This window comes from Chiloscyllium plagiosum, unplaced genomic scaffold (assembly GCF_037043375.1).
Source record: "Chiloscyllium plagiosum isolate Xiang-an unplaced genomic scaffold, Cpla_swu_hap1 HiC_scaffold_5, whole genome shotgun sequence".
Classification (NCBI taxonomy): Eukaryota; Metazoa; Chordata; class Chondrichthyes; order Orectolobiformes; family Hemiscylliidae; genus Chiloscyllium; species Chiloscyllium plagiosum.
The window spans coordinates 11,531,109-11,553,236 of record NW_028270143.1 but is presented as its reverse complement, the minus strand read 5'-3'; the positions used below and the strand labels follow the sequence as shown (position 1 = coordinate 11,553,236).

General features: G+C 43.6%; 1 protein-coding gene across 1 annotated transcript in view; it reads right to left on the bottom strand.

Annotated features, from left to right (window-relative positions):
• LOC122549714 (antizyme inhibitor 2-like) overlaps positions 1-21,285 on the bottom strand; it is an 88,476-nt gene extending 67,191 nt beyond the window's left edge. Inside the window, exon 1 of the mRNA XM_087986999.1 lies at positions 20,942-21,285. The gene's annotated coding sequence lies outside the window, so the exon portion shown is untranslated. The remainder of the gene's footprint in view (positions 1-20,941) is intronic.
• Positions 21,286-22,128: the final 843 nt, after the last annotated feature.

Here is a 22,128-nt window from a genome sequence, read left to right as displayed (position 1 = left end):
TTCAGAAAATATTTACAAGGATATTTCCAGGGTTGGAGGTTTGAGCTATAAGGAGAGGCTGAATAGGCTGAGGCTAATTTCCCTGGAGTGTCAGAGGCTAAGGGGTGACCTTATTGAGGTTTACAAAATCATGAGAGGCATGAATAGCCAAGATACTTTCCACTGTAGGGGAGTCCAAACTACAGGGCATAGGTTTAAAGTGAGAGAGCCGTAAGGGGCAACTTTTTCATGCAGAGGGTGGTGCGTGTATGGAATGAGCTGCCAAAGGAAGTGGTGGATGCTGGTAGAAGTACAACATTTGAAAGGCATCTGGATGGGTTCCTGAATTGTAAGGGTGTAGACGGATGTGGGCCAAATGCTGACAAATGGGACGAGATTAATTTAGGATATCTGATCAGCATGGACAAGTTGGACTGAAGGGTCTGATTCTGTGTTGTACATCTATGACTCTAAATGATCTCTTCTCGACCAGAATATACAATTATATGCATGACAGCATTTTAGATATAACATAATTATTACAAGAGGCCTTAATATATCCTCTTAATTCCATGGAGTCTGTAGCAAGCAATTTGTGCTGTCCTGTTAAAACTTGTTTGAAATTATCTAGAGAGTTTCGGTCCAACATAAGGTTCAAGGTAAATTGTTATCAGAAGGAACACCAGTTACTGATGCTTCTGCTTTGTTTTCTTTTGTAAACATTTATGGAATGTAGGTATGAGGAATGCCCATATATGAAGTTAACATAAAATGGCTGAAAGTGGTTCTCAGTTGACATAAGTGCCTGGGGAAGATTTTTGGCTGAAACAGCAACTCGCTCATTCTGCTGTTTCAAGCCAAACTGTAGGGAGTGTATACTTGGTAATAAGATTAGAATAACACTCAAAGGGTCTTATGAAATGCATACAATGAATTTTGTTGAAACAAAATAACCTGCTGCCTGTATAAAGGCTGTTTGATAAGGTATAACCTTGAAAAATGCTGATAGAAACCTTCATACCAGATTGGTCCAAAGTTAAGATCCCCCCCACCCCTGAATCATAGCCACAGATGATATATTTTTAAAAATGGAGTTTTAAGTATGCAGGCATTAAGAAATTTGACTGCATTCTCATGGATTCTCAGACTAGGGTAGAGAAGCCCCCTTTCATTGAGCAGGTGGGTACTGAATAACTGGTGAAGCTAAAGCCTGGAATATGGTTGAATATGATGTATTGGGTCGGCCCAAAATTAAAAGATAAGCATGTCTAGTAAACATAAAACCATGGGAAGTGCGAGAACTGCCCATCAACTGATTACATTGTCACATGATTAACCTGATGGACCTATATGTAATCAATTAAAAATATGAGTGGGTTCTAACAACCAAAGGCAGGCTAAAAACAAAAGGATAAAAATTATATTTCCCTTTGTCCAGGGGAGAATAGGTTCTGCACTGCCAGAGGTTTCTTTCCACTGGTGTAAAATGATAAAACTGTCTGTCAATGGAAGTGGACCTTGGAGTTGAGTTGTTCATTTCGTCATTTTGCCCTCAAAGTAAGTATCACTGGAGAGGTCAACATTTATTGCCTATCCCGAAACTAACTGGATTGCTAAGTTAGATAAAAAGGAATTGAGCTAATTACAATGTTGCTTGTCTGTAGTTACATTATAAACAGACCAAAGTGAACATGTTCACATATTCCCACCTTATACTCCATCTGTCAACATTTCCTACTCATGTAACCTATCTATATCCCATTGCAGACTCATGGTATCATCTTCCATACTTATTTTTGTGTCATCAGCAAATTTAGCATATGTGCATCAATCCTTCCTTCCAGGTAATTTATATGGATTATAAATTATAGCAGTCCCTGCACTGATTCCTGTGGCACTCCACTTGTTACATTTTAACAGCCTCAACATGAAGTATATATGCTTACTCTCTGTTTCTTGTCAGCTAACCAATCCTCCATCAGTGCTAGCATTTTATCCAGTAGACTATGAGCTTTTACTTTATGTAGTGACCTTTCATGTGGAACCTTATCAATTGTCTTCTGGAAGTCCACATCTACACATTCCCCTTCATCCACCTTGCTTGTTTACTTCCTCAAATGAATTCTAATAACTTCATCAAACAGTTCTGTATTGCAATGTCACAGTCTTAAATTACAAATCTGTATGAAGCTATATTTCTCTTTAAATAAAATCTCTTTGAATTTACTGTCTGAACTTATGAGTTTAAAGTTCATTCAGATCTGAGCATTTAAATAAATTGTTGGTGAATAGGTTTGATTCCAATTTGGCAGCCATCTAAAAATCATTACAGATTATAATTGGAATTATAGCTATAAATTATAAAAGCTGGGTGACCTGTTTTGAAAAAAGACTTCGGTGATCTCATAGAGGTCTTTACAATTCTGAAAGGTTTTGATAGTGTCTGTTTAAAGAGAATGTCTCCTCTTCTGAGATAATGCATATCTGGAGATTATTGCTATCCAACAGTCACAATGAAATTCAACAAGGAATTCAGTAGTGACATCTTCATCCAAAGAGTGTTAAGAATGTGGAACTCACCGCCAAGAGAGTAGCTGAAATGAATAATGTTGATGCATTTAAGGGGCAATCAAACATATATTCGAGGAGGAAGGAACAGATGGTTAACAATAATAGATTTAGATCGGAAAAAATGAGAGAAGACCCAACTGAAGCTTAAACATTGGTGTGGACAGACGGACCGAATTGCCTGTTTCTGTGCAATATATCCTATGTAGTCCTGTGTAACCATAAATCAAAGCATCTGCATTGCACTGCGTCAATCTTCAACAATCCCCAGTTCAATTCCCAATAAACATGTTAGCAATATTTCTTGCTGCATTCCTGACACAGCACCCATAAATGAACTGTACCTCAGCAGAAGTGCTTTTTTTCTCACCAAATCAATTTATTTGGGGAAAGAATCCAGAAAAATGTTTAACAACCAGGCAAGACTTTTTTTCTGAGTTACAGAGCTATGGAATAGTGGGAGCCTGGGGTGTCAGATAACACAGGAACATAGAAATAAACGATTCATCCCCCTCCATGGCTGGTTATCCAGCGCAGTGCCATATTCCTACACTAGCTCCATATTCCTTGATGTCGTTAGTAAGTAGAAATCTATCAATCTCTGTCTTGAATTTACTGAATGACTGAGCTTCCAGAATCCTCTGGGATACAAAATTTTTAAGATTCTCCATCCTCTGAAGTTCCTCCACATCTCAGTCCTAAATGGCTTACCTTATATTCTGAGACCATGTCCTCTGTTTCTAAACCCTAATGGTCCGGGGAAACATCCTTTCTGTATCTACTCTGTCGAGTCCTTTAAGAATTTCATAATTTTGTATGATGTTGTCTTACCTTTTGTTTTGAAGTCCAGAAAATATAAACCCAGATTCCCCAATCTCCTCCAAGACGGACCCACAATCCCATGAGTCAGTTTGATGGATCTCTGCCCAACCCTGCCTATCATAAGAACATCTTTCCCTATTCAAGGGAACCAGCACTGCACACATTCTCCAGGGGCAATCTAACCAATGTTTCAGGCAATTGAATCAAGATTATTTTGCTCCTGTACTCAAACCAGCTTGCAATAAAGGCTAACATACCATTTGTAGCGTTAAGTGACTTATAAACTGAGATCTCTTTCAACATCAACATTTCCCAATCTCTCACCATTCAGGAAATACCCTGCAAATCCATTCCTTCTTACAAAGTGGATAATCTCACACTTACTATATTGCATTCCTACCTTTGTTCACTTAGTCTGTTAAATCTCCCTGAGGCTTCTTTGCATCCTCATCACAACTCATATTCCCACAAAGTTTTGTATAATGTGCAATTGATCCCCACATCCATGTTTCCCAAACAGACTGTGAAAACTGGACTCATGCATTTACCCTTGTAGTCCACTTGTGATCACAGCCTGCCAAACTGAGAATGACCTATTTGCTTCTATCCTCTATTTTTGCTGCTTAAACAATCCTCAATCCATTCTAGTACATAACCAAAACTCTGTTTACTAATCTCCTGTGAGAAACTTCATCAAAACTTCTGAAAATCCAAATACACCATATCCATTGGTCCCTCTACCTGGTTCTGCTAGTAACATCCTCAGAAACTCATCAGTTTTGTCAAACATTATTTCCCCTTCATTAATCCACTTTGACTCAGTCTAATCAGAAAATTAGTTTCTAACTTACAGTAATTACGTCCTTTGCAATAGATTAAAGCATTCCTAGCTCGCTGTCCATTCCTCTTCCTCACTTTTGATGATCTGCATTGTCTTTAATGGTCTTTGTACATAAATTAATCAATTAGGAAACATGGGCAATTTACTGGTGGTGGTTAAAGGAGCGGAAAATAATCACCATGGATGATTTGGTGATGGGGAAAAGAATGTTCAGTTGTGTGCACGAGCACCTTTGGATATAGAAAAAAGATCCTAGTATTTTCCATGCTACCAATGTCAAGCCAGTAGGTCTGTAATTCTCCCATTACTCCCTACTTCCTTTGGTGCATTGCCAACCCTCTAATCCATTGACACTATTGCAGAATAAATAGCATTTTGAGGGATGATCACAGATGCACTCATTAACTCTGTAGCCATCACTTTCAGCAGTCTACGGTGAAGGTAATTTGGTCTCAGGGATTTTTAACTTTAGTTTCCATTCATTTCTCCAATACTGCTGTCTTACTTACTTTTTTTTCAGTTCTAAACTTTTTGGGCTACATCCTTCATTTTCTTTGGCTGAGTGGACTGTTTCTCACGACGAAGCCTAATGAGATAAATTGCTGTACCTTAACAAAATTGTTAAGTACCTACTCTGCCCTTATGTTTTGCATTCCTACTTCTCTGGGCTGCATTTCAGACCTGTCATTGGGAAACACGTTGAACCAGTTGATTTTATCCAGATGATATCAGTCACTGTGGGAGCATCAGTATTTGTGGGAGCATGACAGAGAGATCCCACACAGATCACCCATCTTTCTCTGGAAGGAGCTAACAGACAGAAGTTCAGAGCAGCAATCACCTTCACTGAAATCTTAAAAGGATGGCTCCCCACTCCTGCTGCCCTCAGGTCCCGCTCCAGCATTTGGCACAGTTCCATCATAGTGTTCTTAAACATATGGAGTCTGGGCCAAAAAGCTTTTGTCCGTGAGGCTGTGACCTGTCCCTGAGCTGGCTTTGTGACAGCTGCCCACTGCTTCTGGAATTGTCATTGACCCTGGTCCCCCTGCATTCACCCTCACCTTCCCAGTAAGACAGCAAGTTGTACCTGGAGCTAATTCAGATTTAAGTCAGAGTCAGACAGACATAAATGGTGAAGTGGAAAGTTCAGTTGAAGGTTAAGGACAAAAACCATCCTTTACAAGAAACCTTCTCCTCAGTCTTAGGCTTCACCACATTCTGAAAGTTTGTGTCAAGCAGGGAGGTACCCTCTTAGAAATAGGTTAATTACAATTTTTAAAGTTAAGTTTGCAAATAATTGGAAAAAAGAGATGTATTTAAGTTGTAGTTAAGATGCTTATCAATCTTTAGCTTCTATGCATCAGAGGAAACCTTCTTTTCCCCATTCTACCTTCCATTCTAAAATTAATGAATTACTGAAATATCTTTTTTGATCAAGATGTTCAAAATCACAAGGGATACTGGCGGAGTAGAGAGGGAGAAAGTGGTTGCACAGTTGGAAGGATCAAGTACAAGAGGGCACAATTTTATGGTAATTGATAAAAGAAGCAATGAGGACATGTGAGAAATCATTTCCAGGGGACATGAGTGGTTTGGATCTGGAATGCAGTGTCCAAGAATGAGAAGGCAGCTTCAATCGAGGCTTTTGAGACCAAATTGGATTATCCGAAAGGTGAGAGGTTACACAATGAAGGTCAGGGACTAGCCTAAGGTGAACTGATCATTTACTTAGCTTAAAAATGTGTTGCTGGAAAAGCGCAGCAGGTCAGGCAGCATCCAAGGAGAAGGAGAATCGGCGTTTCGGGCATAAGCTTATGTCCGAAACGTCGATTCTCCTTCTCCTTGGATGCTGCCTGACCTGCTGCGCTTTTCCAGCTACACATTTTTAAGCTCTGATCTCCAGCATCTGCAGTCCTCACTTTCTCCGAACTGATCATTTAGTATAGTCAGTGTAGACATGCTGGGCTGAATGGCCTCCTCCTGTGTTGTAACCATTGTGCGATTCTCTTAGTCAACCTCTCAAAAGCATTACCTGCAGGAGGGTCAACTCTGTGAGGTTTGATCTAAACAATGGCAATAACATTTTTATTTTTAAACAGCTATATATGGTAAATAGGAAACTTTATATCCAGTTTATGTTAGCAAGTGTGGAATTGTGGCTGGGACAACCTACCATACGCACCCCTTACCCAGAGGAGCACAGTGGCTCAGTGGTTAGCACTGCTGCCTTACAGTGCCAGGGACTTGGGTTCAAATCCAGTCTCAGGCAACTGTGTGTGTAAGTTTGCACACTCTCCCTGTGTCTGTGTGGGTTTGTTCCCATGGTCTAAAGATGTGCAGGTCAGGTAAATTGGCCATGCTAAGCTGTCCATGGTATTAGGTACATTAGGTACATAAGGGAGGGGAATGGGTCTGGATGGGCTAGTCTTTAGAGGGTCGGTGTGGATTTGTTGGGCCAAAAGGCTGTACAGAATCCAATCGATACAACGAGTGAAAACGCACACAATTCTAAAAGGATCCGTGCCTGGCTTGACTGAACACCCGTCAATGCAAACAAGCTCTGGACAGTGTTTAGCATGAAGTGGAAGCCCAGTTCTGTTCAAGTATTTTGTATCAGATGCAGCACTTCTCTGTGCATCAAGTCCAAATGTCAGAGTTATTTTAATTTCTTACACTTCATTTACATGATATAAGGCACTTTTATCAAAATAAATGTGGTCTTTTATCCCTGTTACTGTTTTCAGTTCTAACATCAGACTCCCTGATGGTGAGAGATACAGGAGAGAGATTTGCATTCACTGTACACGATCACCAGCTACACGTCGCTACTGATCAGATCCATTGCCCAGTTTCAGCTGTCAGTATAAACCCTTCTGCAGGCTCCATGCACAAACTCTAAGGATTCATGATTTGGAGGATCTAAGGATTCAGGCACCCATTTGCAAACACCCACCTGTAGTACGCTCTTTGACATTCAGTCAATCAACATTCCCAGGGCAGATACAGCATGGAGAAACTAAATTAAAGAAGCAAATGCCTGCTTATGATAGTAAATGTGATGGAGAATCAAGTCAAATGCAGAAGGTTTGGAAGAGAGATGTCAAAGCAAAAAGAGAGAGGCAAAGAGGGATGATGAACAATGAATGGCAGTTAAGATAAAGGGAATTTGCAAAGTCTTCTCTCAGCAAATAAATCGTAAAGGTTGATGAAAGGAGCAGAATGGCTGATCAGGGGTTCAAGAAAAGAGATTTATGTCTAGAATGGTGTTAAATTAATATGTTGCATCTTTCTTTACCTACAAGGCAAATGCTGCCCGGGTAAAGCTCAGTCACTAGAAGGGTTTAAAATTGAGAAGGGGATATTGGTTAGCTGTCAGTATTTAAAGTGTTCCTTATTCATTCATGCGATGAGAGCGGCACTGGCTAGACTAGCATTTATTGCCCATCCCTAATTGCCCACAGGGTAGTTAAGAATCAACCACATGTAGATCAGATCAGGTGAGGACAGCGGTTTCCCTTCCTAAAGGACATTAGTGATCCAGAGGGTTTTTACAACAATTGACAATGGATTTGTAGCCATCATTAGACCTTTTCAATTCCAGATTTTTACTGAATTCAAATTCCACCATTTGCAATGACAGAATTCAAAACTGGTTCCCCAGAACATTGCTCAGATCTATGGATTAACAGTCCAATGATAATACCACTAGGCTGTTGCCTTCCCCCATTGAAAAGGCACCAGGACTGGGTGAGATGTATCCAAGGAGAAAGTGAGGACTGCAGATGCTGGAGACCAGAGTTGAAAAGTGTGGTGCTGGAAAAACACAGCAGGCCAGACAGCATCTGAGGAGCAGGAGAATTGATGTTTCAGGCATAAGCCCTTCTTCAGGAATCAGGCTGGTGTGCCAAGCGGGCTGAGATAAAAGGTAGGGGGGGGGGAATTTGGGGGAGGGGCACTGGGAATACGATAGGTGGAAGGAGGTGAGGGTGAAGGTGATAGGCCGGAGAGGGGGTGGGGGTGAAGAGGTCGGGAAGAAGATTGCAGGTCAAGAGGGCGCTGTTGAATCCGGGGGTTGGGACTGAGAGAGGGAGAGGGGAAATGAGGAAGCTGGAGAAATCTACATTCATCCCGTGTGGTTGGAGGGTTCCTAGGCGGAAGATGAGGCGCTCTTCCTCCAGGCGTCGTGTGGCCAGGGACTGGCAATGGAGGAGGCCAAGGACCTGCATGTCCTTGGCGAGTGGGAGGGGGAGTTAAAGTGTTCAGCCACGGGGCGGTTGGGTTGGTTCATCCCATGTGGTTGGAGGGTTCCTAGGCGGAAGATGAGACGCTCTTGCTCCAGGCGTCGTGTGATTGTATTGGCGATGATTCTATTGGCGCTACCTCATGCTCCCACGAGGAGGTTGAACAGTTCATCCACTTTACTAACACCTTCCACCCCAACCTCAAATTTACCTGGACCGTCTCACACTCCTCCCTCCCCTTCCTAGACCTCTCCATTTCTATCTCGGGTGACCGACTCAACACAGACATTTACTACAAACCGACTGACTCCTACAGCTACCTAGATTAGATCTCCTCCCACCCGACCCCTTGTAAATATGCCACCCCATATTCCCAATTCCATCGCCTCCACCGCATCTGCTCCCAGGAGGACCAATTCCACTACCGGACAACCCAAATGGCCTCCTTCTTCAAAGACCGCAATTTCCCCTCCGATGTGGTCGACGATGCTCTCCACCGCATCTCCTCCACTTCCCGCACCTCCGCCCTTGAACCCCGCCCCTCTAATCGCCACCAGGACAGAACCCCACTGGTCCTCACCTTCCACCCCACCAACGTCCGGATACATCGTATCATCCTCCGTCATTTCCGCCACCTCCAAACAGACCCCACCACGAGGGATATATTTCCCTCCCCACCCCTATCAGCGTTCCGGAGAGACCACTCCCTTCGCGACTCCCTCATCAGATCCACACCCTCCACCAACCCAACCTCTGCTCCCGGCACCTTCCCCTGCAACCGCAGGAAGTGCAAAACTTGTGCCCACACCTCCCCCCTCACTTCCCTCCAAGGCCCCAATGGATCCTTCCATATCCGTCGCAAATTCACCTGCACCTCCACACACATCATTTATTGTATCCGCTGCACCCGATGTGGTCTCCTCTACATTGGGGAGACAGGCCGCCTACTTGCAGAACGTTTCAGGGAATACCTCTGGGACACCTGCACCAACCAACCCAACCACCCTGTGGCTGAACACTTTAACTCCTCCTCCCACTCCGCCAAGGACATGCAGGTCCTTGGCCTCCTCCATCGCCAGACCCTGGCCACACGATGCCTGGAGGAAAAGCGCCTCATTTTCCACCTAGGAACCCTCCAGCCACAGGGGATGAATGTAGATTTCTCCAGCTTCCTCATTTCCCCTCCTCCCACCTTATCACAATCCCAACCCCCGGATTCAGCACCACCCTCTTGACCTGCAATCTTCTTCCCGACCTCTCCACCCCCATCCCCTCTCCGGCCTATCACCCTCACCCTCACCTCCTTCCACCTATTGTATTCCCAGCGGCCCTCCCCCAAATTCCCTCCCTCCTACCTTTTATCTCAGCCCGCTTGGCACACCAGCCTCATTCCTGAAGAAGGGCTTATGCCCAAAACATTGATTCTCCTGCTCCTCAGATGCTGACTGGCCTGCTGTGTTTTTCCAGCACCACACTTTTCAACTGAGATGTATCCAAGGATACTGAATGGAGTGCAAGTGAAAATTGCAGAAATACTAGTCATTTTTCCTGGATTCAGGAGTGGTGCTGGAGAAGTGGAGAATTTGGAACATGATACTCTTGTTCAACAAAGCTTGTAAATACCACTTCAGCAATTATAGACCATTCAGTCTAACTTTCGTCACTGGGGGATCTTCTGGAAACAGTTGTTCAAGATAGAATTAAGTTCCATGCGGAAAAATGTGGTTTAATTCAGAAATGCCAATGTTAAGGAAAAGTTGTGTCAAACTAACTTACTGGAGTTTTTGAAGAGGTCACAGAGAGGGTTGATGAGGACAGAGCTGATGATGTGATGTAGATGGGTTTTCAAAAGGCATTTGATACAATGCCACACAACAGATTTATGAGGAACTTTACAGGTCATGGAATAAAAGGGACATTAGCAACATGGATATAAAATTAGCTCAGTGATAGGAAACAAGAGAATTGGTTAATGAGTATTTTCCAGGCTAGAGGAAGATTTGTAATAGAGTTTCCCAGAGGATTATATCAGGACCCTTTCTTTTTCTGATGATACATACAGATGACATAGATCTTGTTATGCAGGGAACAATTTTAAAGTTTGTGGTCAACACAAAACTTGGAAACATTCTAAACTATGATGACCACAGGACTCCAAAAAGACATTGAAAAGTTGGTGGACTGGGCATATAGGTGCCACGTCAAGTTCCTTGCGAAGAAGTGAATGGTGATATATCTTGATACAATGTGCATGGAGAGACAGTATAAATAAATGGTCTTTTTCAAAAGGGAGCAGAAGGACCTGGGTATGTATGTGCATATTGGAAAGCTGAGTTATAAAGAAAGCCTAGATAGGCTGGGACTTACTTTATTGGAGTGTAGGAGGCTAAGGGATGACCTTATAGAGGTTTATAAAATCATGAGGGGTATAAGATAGGGTTGATGGTCAGGCACCTTTTCCCTACAGTGGAGGATTTCAAGTCGAGAGGGCATATTCTTAAGGTAAGAAGAGAGAGATTAAAAAGACATGAGAGGCAAATTTTTTTTCATCGAGGGTAGTTCATGTGTGGAATGAACTTCCTTAGGAAATGGTGGATACAGGTAAAATTACTATGTTTAAGAGACATTTGGATTAGTACATGAGTAGGAAAGGTTTGGACCAGGAATACGCAGGTGGGACTAGTTTAGTTTGTAATTATGTCAGGCAAAGACTGGTTTAACCGAAGGGTCTGTTTCCATGCTGTATGACTCAATAAGTTATTAATGGTGTTATTAAAGAGTAAAGAGAGCTGTAAATAACGCACACAGTATTCTAGATTCCATAAATAGGGGCACAGAATACAAGCGCAGAGAGATCATGCAGAACTTGTATAAGTCAGTGGTTTGACCTCAGTCCCATTCTGGGCACCAACACACTGAGAAAGTTACAAATGCATTGGAAAGACAGCAAAAAAGGTTGATGAGATTTATTACAAGGATGAGAAACTTCAACGGTTTTTTGGGGAGGCAAATGGTGAGGGAGACGTGATTGAAGGTTTCAAAATCGTGAAGGCTCCAGATGGAGTATCCAAAGAGAAACATTTGTAAACAGAGGGAACCACAGAGCACCATTTTAAAATGTTTTGCAAAGGAAATAAATGTGAGGTGCGAAAAAACGTTTTCACATACTGAGTGGGTCCAGGTTTTGACTACGCTGCCTAAGCCTATCGTGGAGGCAGGTTCATCAAGCTATTCAAAAGTCCCTTTCGATGACTATTCAAACAGAAACAATAGAACATAGAACATTACAGCGCAGTACAGGCCCTTCAGCATTCGATGTTGCACTGACCTGTGGAACCAATCTGAAGCCTAGCTATCCTACACTATTCCATTTTCATTCTATGTTTATCCAATGACCATTTATGGCCCTTAAAGTTGGCAGGTCTACTGCTGTTGCAAGCAGGGCATTCCACATCCCTACAACTCTATGAGTAAAGAAACTACCTCTGACATCTGTGCCATATCTGTCACCTCTCAATTTAAAGCTACGTCCCCTCATGCTAGCCATCACCATCCAAGGAAAAAGGGTCTCACTGTCCACTCTGTCTAACCTTCTAATTATCTTATATTTTTCAACTAAGTCACCTCTCAACCTTCTTCTCTCAAACGAAAACAGCCTCAAGTCCCTCAGTCTTTCCTCATAACACCTTCCCTCCATATCGTAGTTAATCACCTCTGAGCCCTTTCCAAAGTTTCCATATCCTCTCTATAATGCAGTGACCAGAACTGTACGCAATACTCCAAGTACAGCTGCAGCAGAGTTTTGTACAGTTGCAACATGACCTCGTGGCTTTGCAACTCAAACCCTCTACCAAAAAAGCTAACACACTGTATGCCTTCTTAACAACCCTATCAAACTGGGTGGCAACTTTCAGGAATCTTTGTGCCTGGACATCAAGTTCTCACTGCTCACCTACACTGCAAAGATTCTTACTATTAACCCAGTCCTCTTTGTTTCTATGTGTGAATAAGGGGGAATGGTGGGAAATTGGCACAAAGTCCAAATGTTCAGAGTGCCAGTGCATGCACACTCCCGGAACAAACACAGCACCAGGTCAGAGACAGAGTAAAACTTCCTTTACTCCTTTAAACAGAAATTAACACTCCCTTCAGCTTGTCCCAACCAAACATTCCCAGAACAAGTACAGCACAACTTTAGCTACCCAGTAAAGCTCCCTCTGCACTGTCCCCATCAATCACTCCCAGGACAGGAAGAGCACAGGGCTACATAAAAGGTTTAACACACTGATTATCTTAATGGCATCAGTTCAATGAAAAGTGTCAACCATTCCGCTGCAGAGATGTCATCAGACCAGTTGCTTTAATGTTTCAGAAATATTTTACTATGATCCAATTTGTGATCATGAAGTTCTAGATCAACCAATTGGCTTTGAGGCTGAGACAGAGATGCAAAATGTATGTATCCACACTCAAGATAAAGTGTTTCATTTTACCAGAGCCCATAGTCTACTGAGTCACAGTGCCTTGCACTAATGCAGTCTGTATTCCAGTAGAGAGAGCATTTGCACTAACACAGTCTGTATCCCATTGAGAGATAACACTGGCACTAACACAGTCTGTATCCCATTGAGAGATAGCATTGGCACTAACACAGTCTGTATCCCATTGAGAGATAGCATTGGCACTAACACAGTCTGTATCCCATTGAGAGATAGTACTGGCACTAACACAGTCTGTATCCCATTAAGAGATAACACTGGCACTAACACAGTCTGTATCCCATTGAGAGATAGCATTGGCACTAACACAGTCTGTATCCCATTGAGAGATAGTACTGGCACTAACACAGTCTGTATCCCAGTGTGAGACAGAACTAGCACTGGCACAGTCTGTATCCCAGTGTGAGACAGAACTGACACTGACACAGTCTGTACCCCGGTGAGAGATGACACTGGTGCTAATACAGTCTGTATCCCAATAAAAAGTAATACTGGCACTAACACTGTACTCTCGTGAGAGACAGCACAGGAAGTAACACAAACTGTACTCCAGTGAGCGATAACACTGGCACTAATGCAATCTGCACCCCAGTGAGAGAGAGAATTGGCTCTAACACAGCCTGTATCCCAGTAAGAGACAGCACTGGCCCTAACACAGTCTGTATCCCAATAAGAGATAGCACCAGCACTAATACAGTCTGTACCTCAGTGGGAGATGGCACTGGCACTAATACAGTCTGTATCTCAGTCAGAGACAGCACTTGTACTAACACATTCTCTGTTGTAATGAGAGACAGCACGGGCATTAGGACACCCTATATCCCAGTCAGGAACAGCACTAGCATTAACACAGACTGTCTCTCAGTGAGAGACCGTAATAGCGCTAACACATTCTGTATCCCAGTGTGAGACAGAACTGGCATCAACATAATCTGTACCCCAATGAGAGACAGCACTAATATGAACATATTCTGTATTGTAGTGAGAGACTGCACTGACACTAACACAGTCTATATCCAAGTGAGAGACAGAACTAATATTAACAGTCTGTATCCCAGTGAGAGATAGCACTGACACTAAAACACTGTATCCCAGTGTGAGACAGAACTGGCACCAACACAGTCTGTATCCCAGACAAAGACAGCACTGGAACTAATACAGTGATTATCCCAGTCAAAGACAGTACTGGCACTAACACAGTCTGTATTCAAGTGAGAGACAGAACTAGCATTAACAATCTGTGTCCAAGTGAGAGACAGCGCTAACACGAAGACACTCTCTATCCCAGTGTGAGACAGAACTGGCAGCAACACAGTCTGTATCCCAGACAAAGACAGCACTGGAACTAACAGTCAGTATCCCAGTGTGAGACAGCACTGGCACTAATGGACACTATATCCCAGTGAAAGACAGCACTGGCCATAACACAGTCTGTACCACAGTCAGAGACAGCACCGGCACTAATGCAGTCTGTGTCCCAGTCAGAGACAGCACTGGCACTAATGCAGTCTGTATCACAATGAGAGACAGTACTGGCATTATCACAGTCTGTACCCCAGTGAGAGGCAGCATTCGCATTAACACCGTCTATACCCCAGTGTGAGACACCACTTGCTCTCACAGTCTATCCCAGTCAGAGACTGCACTGGCCAATACAGTCTGTTCTGAAATTAGGGACATTAAATAAACATGAAACCAAGGCTGAGTTCAGTGATTTTCAAGGGCTAGGCAGTTTGGAAATTTCCCTTTTGTAATGTAAAAGACCGGAAAATAAGGGCAAGCCTGGGAGCACTGTTTTGAGATGGTATCAGCAACTGGTATCTCATGGCATCAGCAATTGGTTCCAGATGGTGTCTCACAACCTAGGAATCAAATCAAAGCTCTGTAGTCTTGCTAAGGCTCCTTGATGCCACACTTGGTCGAATGCAGCATTCATGTCAACAGCTGCCACTGCCATCTCACCTCGGAATTCAGCTCTTTTGTCCAGGTTTGAATGAAGGCTGTCATTAGGTCAGGAGCTGAGTGGCCCTGGTGGAACCCAGACTGGACATCACTGAGCAGATTATTGCTGAGCAGGTGCTGCTTGATGACACTTTCTATCATTTTACTGATGATTGAGAGTAGACTGATGGGAGATAATTGGCTGGGTTGGATTTGTCCTGCTTTTTTGTGTGCAAGTCACACCTGGGCAATTTTCTACAGTGTCAGTTGGGTGCCAGTATTGTAGCTGAACTGGCACAAGTTGCCTAGGGGTGCAGTACGTTCCAGAGGACAGGTCTTCAGTACTATTCGGGTGGCACAATGGCTCAGTGGTTAGCACTGCTGCCTGCTACCAAGGTTCCAGGTTCAATTCCAGTCTTGGGTGACTGTCTTGGGAAATCATGCTTGACTAATCTTCTGGAATTTTTTAAGGATGTAACTCTGAAGATAGACGAGGGAGATCCAGTAGATGTAGTGTACCTGGACTTTCAGAAAGCTTTTGATAAAGTCCCACATAGGAGGTTAGTGAGCAAAATTAGGGCGCATGGTATTGGGGGCAAAGTACTAACTTGGATTGAAAGTTGGTTGGCTGATAGGAAACAAAGAATAGTGATAAACGACTCCATTTTGGAATGGCAGGCAGTGACCAGTGGGGTACCGCAGGGATCAGTACTGGGACCGCAGCTTTTTACAATATATGTTAATGATATAGAAGATGGCATTAGTAATAACATTAGCAAATTTGCTGATGATACTAAGCATTGTGGCAGGGTGAAATGTGATGAGGATGTTAGGAGATTACAGGGTGACCTGGACAAGTTAGGTGAGTGGTCAGATGCATGGCAGATGCAGTTTAATGTGGATAAATGTATGGTTATCCACTTTGGTGGCAAGAACAGGAAGGTAAATTACTACCTAAATGGAATCAATTTAGGTAAAGGGGCAGTACAGAGAGATCTGGGAGTTCTTGTACACCAGTCAATGAAGGTAAGCATGCAGGTACAGCAGGTAGTGAAGAAGGCTAATAGCATGCTGGCCTTCATAACAAGAGGGATTGAGTATTGAACCAAAGAGGTACTTCAGCAGCTGTACAGGGCCCTGGTGAGACCACACCTGGAGTACTGTGTGCAGTTCTTGTCTCCAAATTTGAGGAAAGACATTCAGGCTATTGAAGGAATGCAGTGTAGGTTCACGAGGTCAATTCCTGGAATGGCAGGATTACCTTACACTGAAAGACTGGAGTGACTGGGCTTGTATACCCTTGAGTTTAGAAGACTGAGAGGGGATCTGATTGAGACATATAAGATTATTAAAGGATTGGACACTCTGGAGGCAGGAAACATGTTTCCGCTGATGGGTGAGTGCCGAACCAGAGGACACAGCTTAAAAATACGGGGTAGACTATTTAGTACAGAGATGAGGAGAAACTTCTTCACCCAGAGAGTGGTGGCTGTGTGGAAAGCTCTGCCCCAGAGGGCAGTGGAAGCCCAGTTTCTGGATTCATTTCAGAAAGAGTTGGATAGAGCTCTCAAGGATTGTGGAATCAAGGGTTATGGAGATAAGGCAGGAACAGGATACTGATTTAGGATGATCGGCCATGATCATATTGAATGTGGTGCTGGCTCGAAGGGCAGAATGGCCTACTCCTGCACCTATTGTCTATTGTCTGTGTGGAGTTTACACATTCTCCCTGTGTCTACGTGGGTTTTTTCTGGGTGCTCTGGTTTCCTCCCACAGTCCAAAGATGTGCAGGTCAGGTGAGTTGGCCATGAGAAATTGCCCGTAGTATTCGGTGCATTAGTCAGAGGGAAATGGGACAGGGTGGGTACTCTTCGGAGGGTCGGTGTGGACTTGTTGGGCCTGTTTCCACACTGTAGGGAATCAAATCTAATCTACAGAATGCTGGCAGGGCCTTAAGGCCTTTGCTGTATCCAGTTCCTTCACCATGTGGACTAAATTGGGTGAACACTGATTTCTGTGATACTGGAGATCTTTGGAGGGAGCCAAGATGGATCATCCACCTGGCACTTCTGGCTGGAGATTGTTGTGAATGCTTCAGCCTCATCTTTTGCACTGACATGCTTGGCTCTCCTGTTATTGAGGATTGGATGGTTTGCAGAGTCTACCCCTTCAGTAATTTGTTTAATTGCCAATCAGCAGCAAGTTTTGTTGTCATGCTTAATGTGATGTCGTAAGACTTCATGGAGTCCAGAGTCCATGTTGAGAAGTCCCACTCATACCGGACAGCCTGGTACACTCCTTCACTCCCAACAAGTGCACACCATCAAGCCCAACCCCCATCACCACAAATGGTACCTTCCACTGCAATCACAGAAGGTGTAACCCTTCCTCCCTCCTCATTATCCAAGAGCCTAAACACATTTTCCAGCTACACTTCACTCAATCTAGTCAACTGCATTTGCTACTCACAAGGTGGTTTCCTCTACATTGGAGTGACTGCTTTGCAGAACATGTAAATTCTATATTCTGTCCAAAATAAGACCCTGAACTTCCAGATGCCTGACATTTCAACACACCACCATGTTCCCTGGCCAACATCTCTGTTTCAGGCTTGCTGTAGTACTCCAGGGAAGCCCAGTGCAAGCTGCAAGAACAGCATCTCATTTTCCACTTGAGAACTCTACGACTTCTGGACTCAATATCGAGTTCAACAACTTTAGGGCATCAGGCACCTTCTCCCTTGCCCTTACTGCAACCCTAACACACTAGGCCTTGTTATCACATGGTCTGCTATTTCACACAACTCAGACCCCAGTAGTAGCTATTCATCCTCCTACACTGATTGTTATACACTCTTTTGTCTGTCCAACTGATCTTCTCTCTCTTTGGCTCTATTTTCATCCATCCTTTACACCTTACCCCCTCCTCCCACTCTACCTTCTGCATAAAAACACATTTTTTTTCCTCACTATCATCAGTTCTGAGGAAGGGTCTCTGGACCCAAAACATTCACTCTGATTTCTCTTAACAGATGCTGCCAGACCACTGTGTTTTTCCAGCAGTTTCTATTTTTGTTCGCTCCAGATTGTCTATGTTAGTGCACCAGGTCTTCAGGGATGGTGTTGGCGTTGGTCTGGAATGTTTTGTGCCAGGTATAATTCTGTAAGTATGCCTCCTCCAGACTGTTGCTTGACTAGTCTGTAAGGTAGGTCTCCCAATTTTGGCACCAACATCCAGGGGCGTGTAAGGAGAACTTTGCAGGTTCAACAGAGCTGTGTTTGCATTTGTCATTTCTGATGACAGTTGATCAGTCTTTTTTTTGTTTATTCCTTCATAGAGTCATAGAGATGTAGAGCACGGAAACAGACCCTTCGGTCCAACCCGTCCATGCCGACCAGATATCCCAACCCAATCTAGTTCCACCTGCCAGCATCCAGCCCATATCCCTCCAAACCCTTCCTGTTCATATGCCCATTCAAATGTCTTTTAAATACTGTAATTGTACCTGCCTCCGCCACTTCCTCTGGCAGCTCATTCCATACACGTACCACCCTCTGTGTGAAAAAGTTGCCCCTTACGTCTCTTTTATATCTTTCCCCTCTCACCCTAAACCTATGTCCTCTAATTCTGGACTCCCCCACCCCATGGAAAAGACTTTGTCTATGTAACCTATCCATGCCCCTCATGATTTTGTAAACCTCTATAAGGTCACCCCTCAACCTCCGACTCTCCAGGGAAAACAGTCCCAGCCTGTTCAGCCTCTCCCTATAGCCTTCCAATGGGAAGGAGACCAGAATTGCACACAATATTCCAACAGTGGCCTTACTAATGTCCTGTGCAGCCGCAAAATGACCTCCAACTCCTGTACTCAATACTCTGACCAATAAAAGAAAGCATACCAACCGCCTTCTTCACTATCTTATCTACCTGTGACCCCACTTTCAAGGATCTATGAACCTGCACTCCAAGGTCTCTTTGTTCAGCAGCACTCCCTCGGACCTTACCATTAAGTGTATAAGTCCTGCTAAGATTTGTTTTCCCAAAATGCAGCACCTCGCATTTATCTGAATTAAACTCCATCTGCCATTTCTCAGCCCATTGGCCCATCTGGTCAAGATCCTGTTGTAGTCTGAGGTAACTTTCTTCGCTGTCCACTACACCTCCAATTTTGGTGTCATCTGCAAACTTACTAACTGTACATCTTATGCTCGCATCCAAATCATTTATGTAATGACAAAAATTAGTGGACCCAGCACCGGTCCTTGGGGCACTCCACTAGTCACAGGCCTCCAGTCTAAAAAACAACCCTCCACAACCACCCTCTGTCTTCTACCTTTGAGCCAGTTCTGTATCCAAATGGCTAGTTCTCCCTGTATTCCGTGAGATGTAATCTTGCTAACCAGTCTCTTATGGGAACCTTGTCGAATGCCTTACTGAAGGCCATATTGATCACATCTACTACTCTGCCCTTATCAATCCTCTTTGTTACTTCTTCAAAAAACTCAATCAAGTTTGTGAGACATGATCTCCCATGCATAACTGAGTGGTTTCCTCAGCCATTTCAGAGGCACATAGGTGGGTCTAAAGTCACACGTAGGCAGTTTGTTGGTATCAGGTAATGAGTTTGTTTAAAGTCCACATAGTTTGGCCATACACGTAGTAACCATTTCACATCAGCAACTTGTGGGTCTTTGTACTTCCCGAACTATTACAGCGTTGGGAATCATTTACATTTGAATAGTTGTTTCTTTAACTTTGGGAATAAACCGATTAGATATTTAAAAATAACGAGAGCTCCCTCCACAGTTGTGGCAATGTACTTTAGCTTTTAAAGTCACAATGTCCATGTTACACAGCAGCTTGAATGATTAAATCTCGGTAACTTCCCTCAAGCCTGGATCTACATTTCAGGAGTTTCGATTGATCAGGTCTCTTCAAACATCTCGCTACTTGTTTATCTTTGGAATCCAATTCTCCTGAAATGTTTGTTTCTAAATCACAGTGAGCAGCATCTGAAATTAAAATAAATCCTCCCAAATCTCTGAACAACTGCCCAACTCTTTAAATCCTTAAACTTTGCGACATTTTTAATCCCAAAGTCTGTCCAACCAATGCAGAATTCGTTACAATTACTCCAACATTTAAACACATTCATTTGTTTCACACAGAGGTGGAAAAGCCGAGCATGTGCTTTGAAAATAAATGAAAACAGACAAATCAATCGTGACAGCCGAAGCAGCAAACTGCTTTAAAACCATATCCACAATGTCCCAGAAAGGGAACACACTTGGAAGTGACAGACGATGACACGCAAACCACAAAACTACAGAAGCTGCTTCTCGCTCTAAATGGTTTTAACGGAGTGTTAGAGATTCAGCAGCAGCCTGTAACAGTCCGTCTCTGGCGCGTATTCACCGAGAGTAATTGATTTCTCTCTGCTCCTGTAACTTGTCTTTACAACTACCTGGGATTCAGTCACATCATGCATGTCTTGCCCTGAACTCGTCTTTCGACTGCAACCCCCGGTAGGTGGTCTCTTACTCTCTCTCTCTCCTGCTCTATTTGAATATTTTCTCATTCAGCTCCCTCCTTTCATCGATATTGCAGCACTTCAGGAAACTCACTTTGCCAGCTCACTGATCTGTTCGGCAGTTCTGAATTGCGCCTCGTTTATCCCTTCCTTTCTGGAAAAGATCCTCCTCAAAGAGACAAACATCGACACAGAAACACACAAACTAATCTTCCTCTTTTGCCTTTTCCAAAGTACTGAGACAGCCGCGGTCGTTGCATGAAGATAATTTCTCCCAGCCTTTGCCAGACTCCTGTGTGACTTTGTTTTGGCTCCTCTTCACCCGCTCCCCTCCCCAGATCTGTTGCTTTTCTCACAGGACCCTGAGATTCCAAATCGTTTTCTTCGTTTCATCTATTAAAGTTGTTCTTTAATCCACCTGAAATGTAATTACTCAGACCTTGGCTCTCCAACTAAAGGTGTCATCTTAGACATGGCTCTCATTTCGCTCTTTAACCACCACCCCAAAAATGTCCTTCACCTCCGGCTCTGTCCCACGACGATTCTCGATCCTGTCCCACAAAGGTTTCTTGATCTAGCCGCTGCTGATTCTGGATCTGAATTGTGGACGTGGGTTCACTGAGTTGGCGGATCCGCCCAACTATGTGTTTGTCTCCTGAAATGCCTCCGCCTTCAATTTCACTGCCGACTGTCCTCAAATCTCGCTGCCTGACAGACTTCAGCCTTCCTTTGTGAAGGAAATAAAGGCACTCCTTCCTTTCCGCGTCTACTCGCTTCAAAGTGCCAGCTCCGAGAGCTCTATCCTGTTTACTCTGTCAATTGGTGGATTCTAACATGATATTATAGTCAGAGGCAGTTTACTGAGAAAAACCAGGGCAACGGGTCTATCCTCCACCCACACACTGGGATTAGGACTCCAACAGACTGCTGCCTCCCTGAGCTTCATTTGAGTCACATATTACTGCACTTTACAGTCTCATTGGTTGCGCAGGTTTCTCTGGTATCATAATGTGGTAGCATAGTGTGCAATGAGTACACAGTTTGCAAAGTCCTTAACATATGTCTGCTTAATGTGTTGTATTCTCCTATCCTGATGGACTTTCCTCAGCCCTGACTCCCTTGTTGTCCTGATAATGGAGCCCCTAAAGTTGTGCATTCCACAACAGTTGGCATCCTGAGTGTTTTAGACAGCACCCCACCCTACTCATAATGAAGACCACAGTATTTACTGTGGAAAAGGACATGTAAAATATGGAAGCTCAGGAAGCAGATGGTGACATCTTGAAAATTGCCCATATTACAGAGGAGGAAGTGCTGGATGTCTTGAAACGCCTAAGAGTGGATAAATCCTCAGGACCTGATTAAGTGTAACCTAGAACTCTGTGGGAAGCTGGGGAAGTGATTGCTGGGCCTCTTACTGAGATATTTATATTATCAATACTCACAGTGAGGTGCCGGAAGAGTGGAGGATGGCCAGTGTGGTGCCACGTTTAAGAAGGGTGGTAAGGACAAGCCAGGGAACTTGTTTCACAACACAAGAATAGTTTATTTTCAAATAGAACATATAATCTGAAACATAGCAGCAGGTTAGCCATTACACAATTGTACAAGAGGATCCAATACATTCATTCAACTCCAATGCATGATGAGAAACTGCAAAAAAACCTTCATGATTCACTAATGTCCTTTAAGGAAGGAAATCTGTTA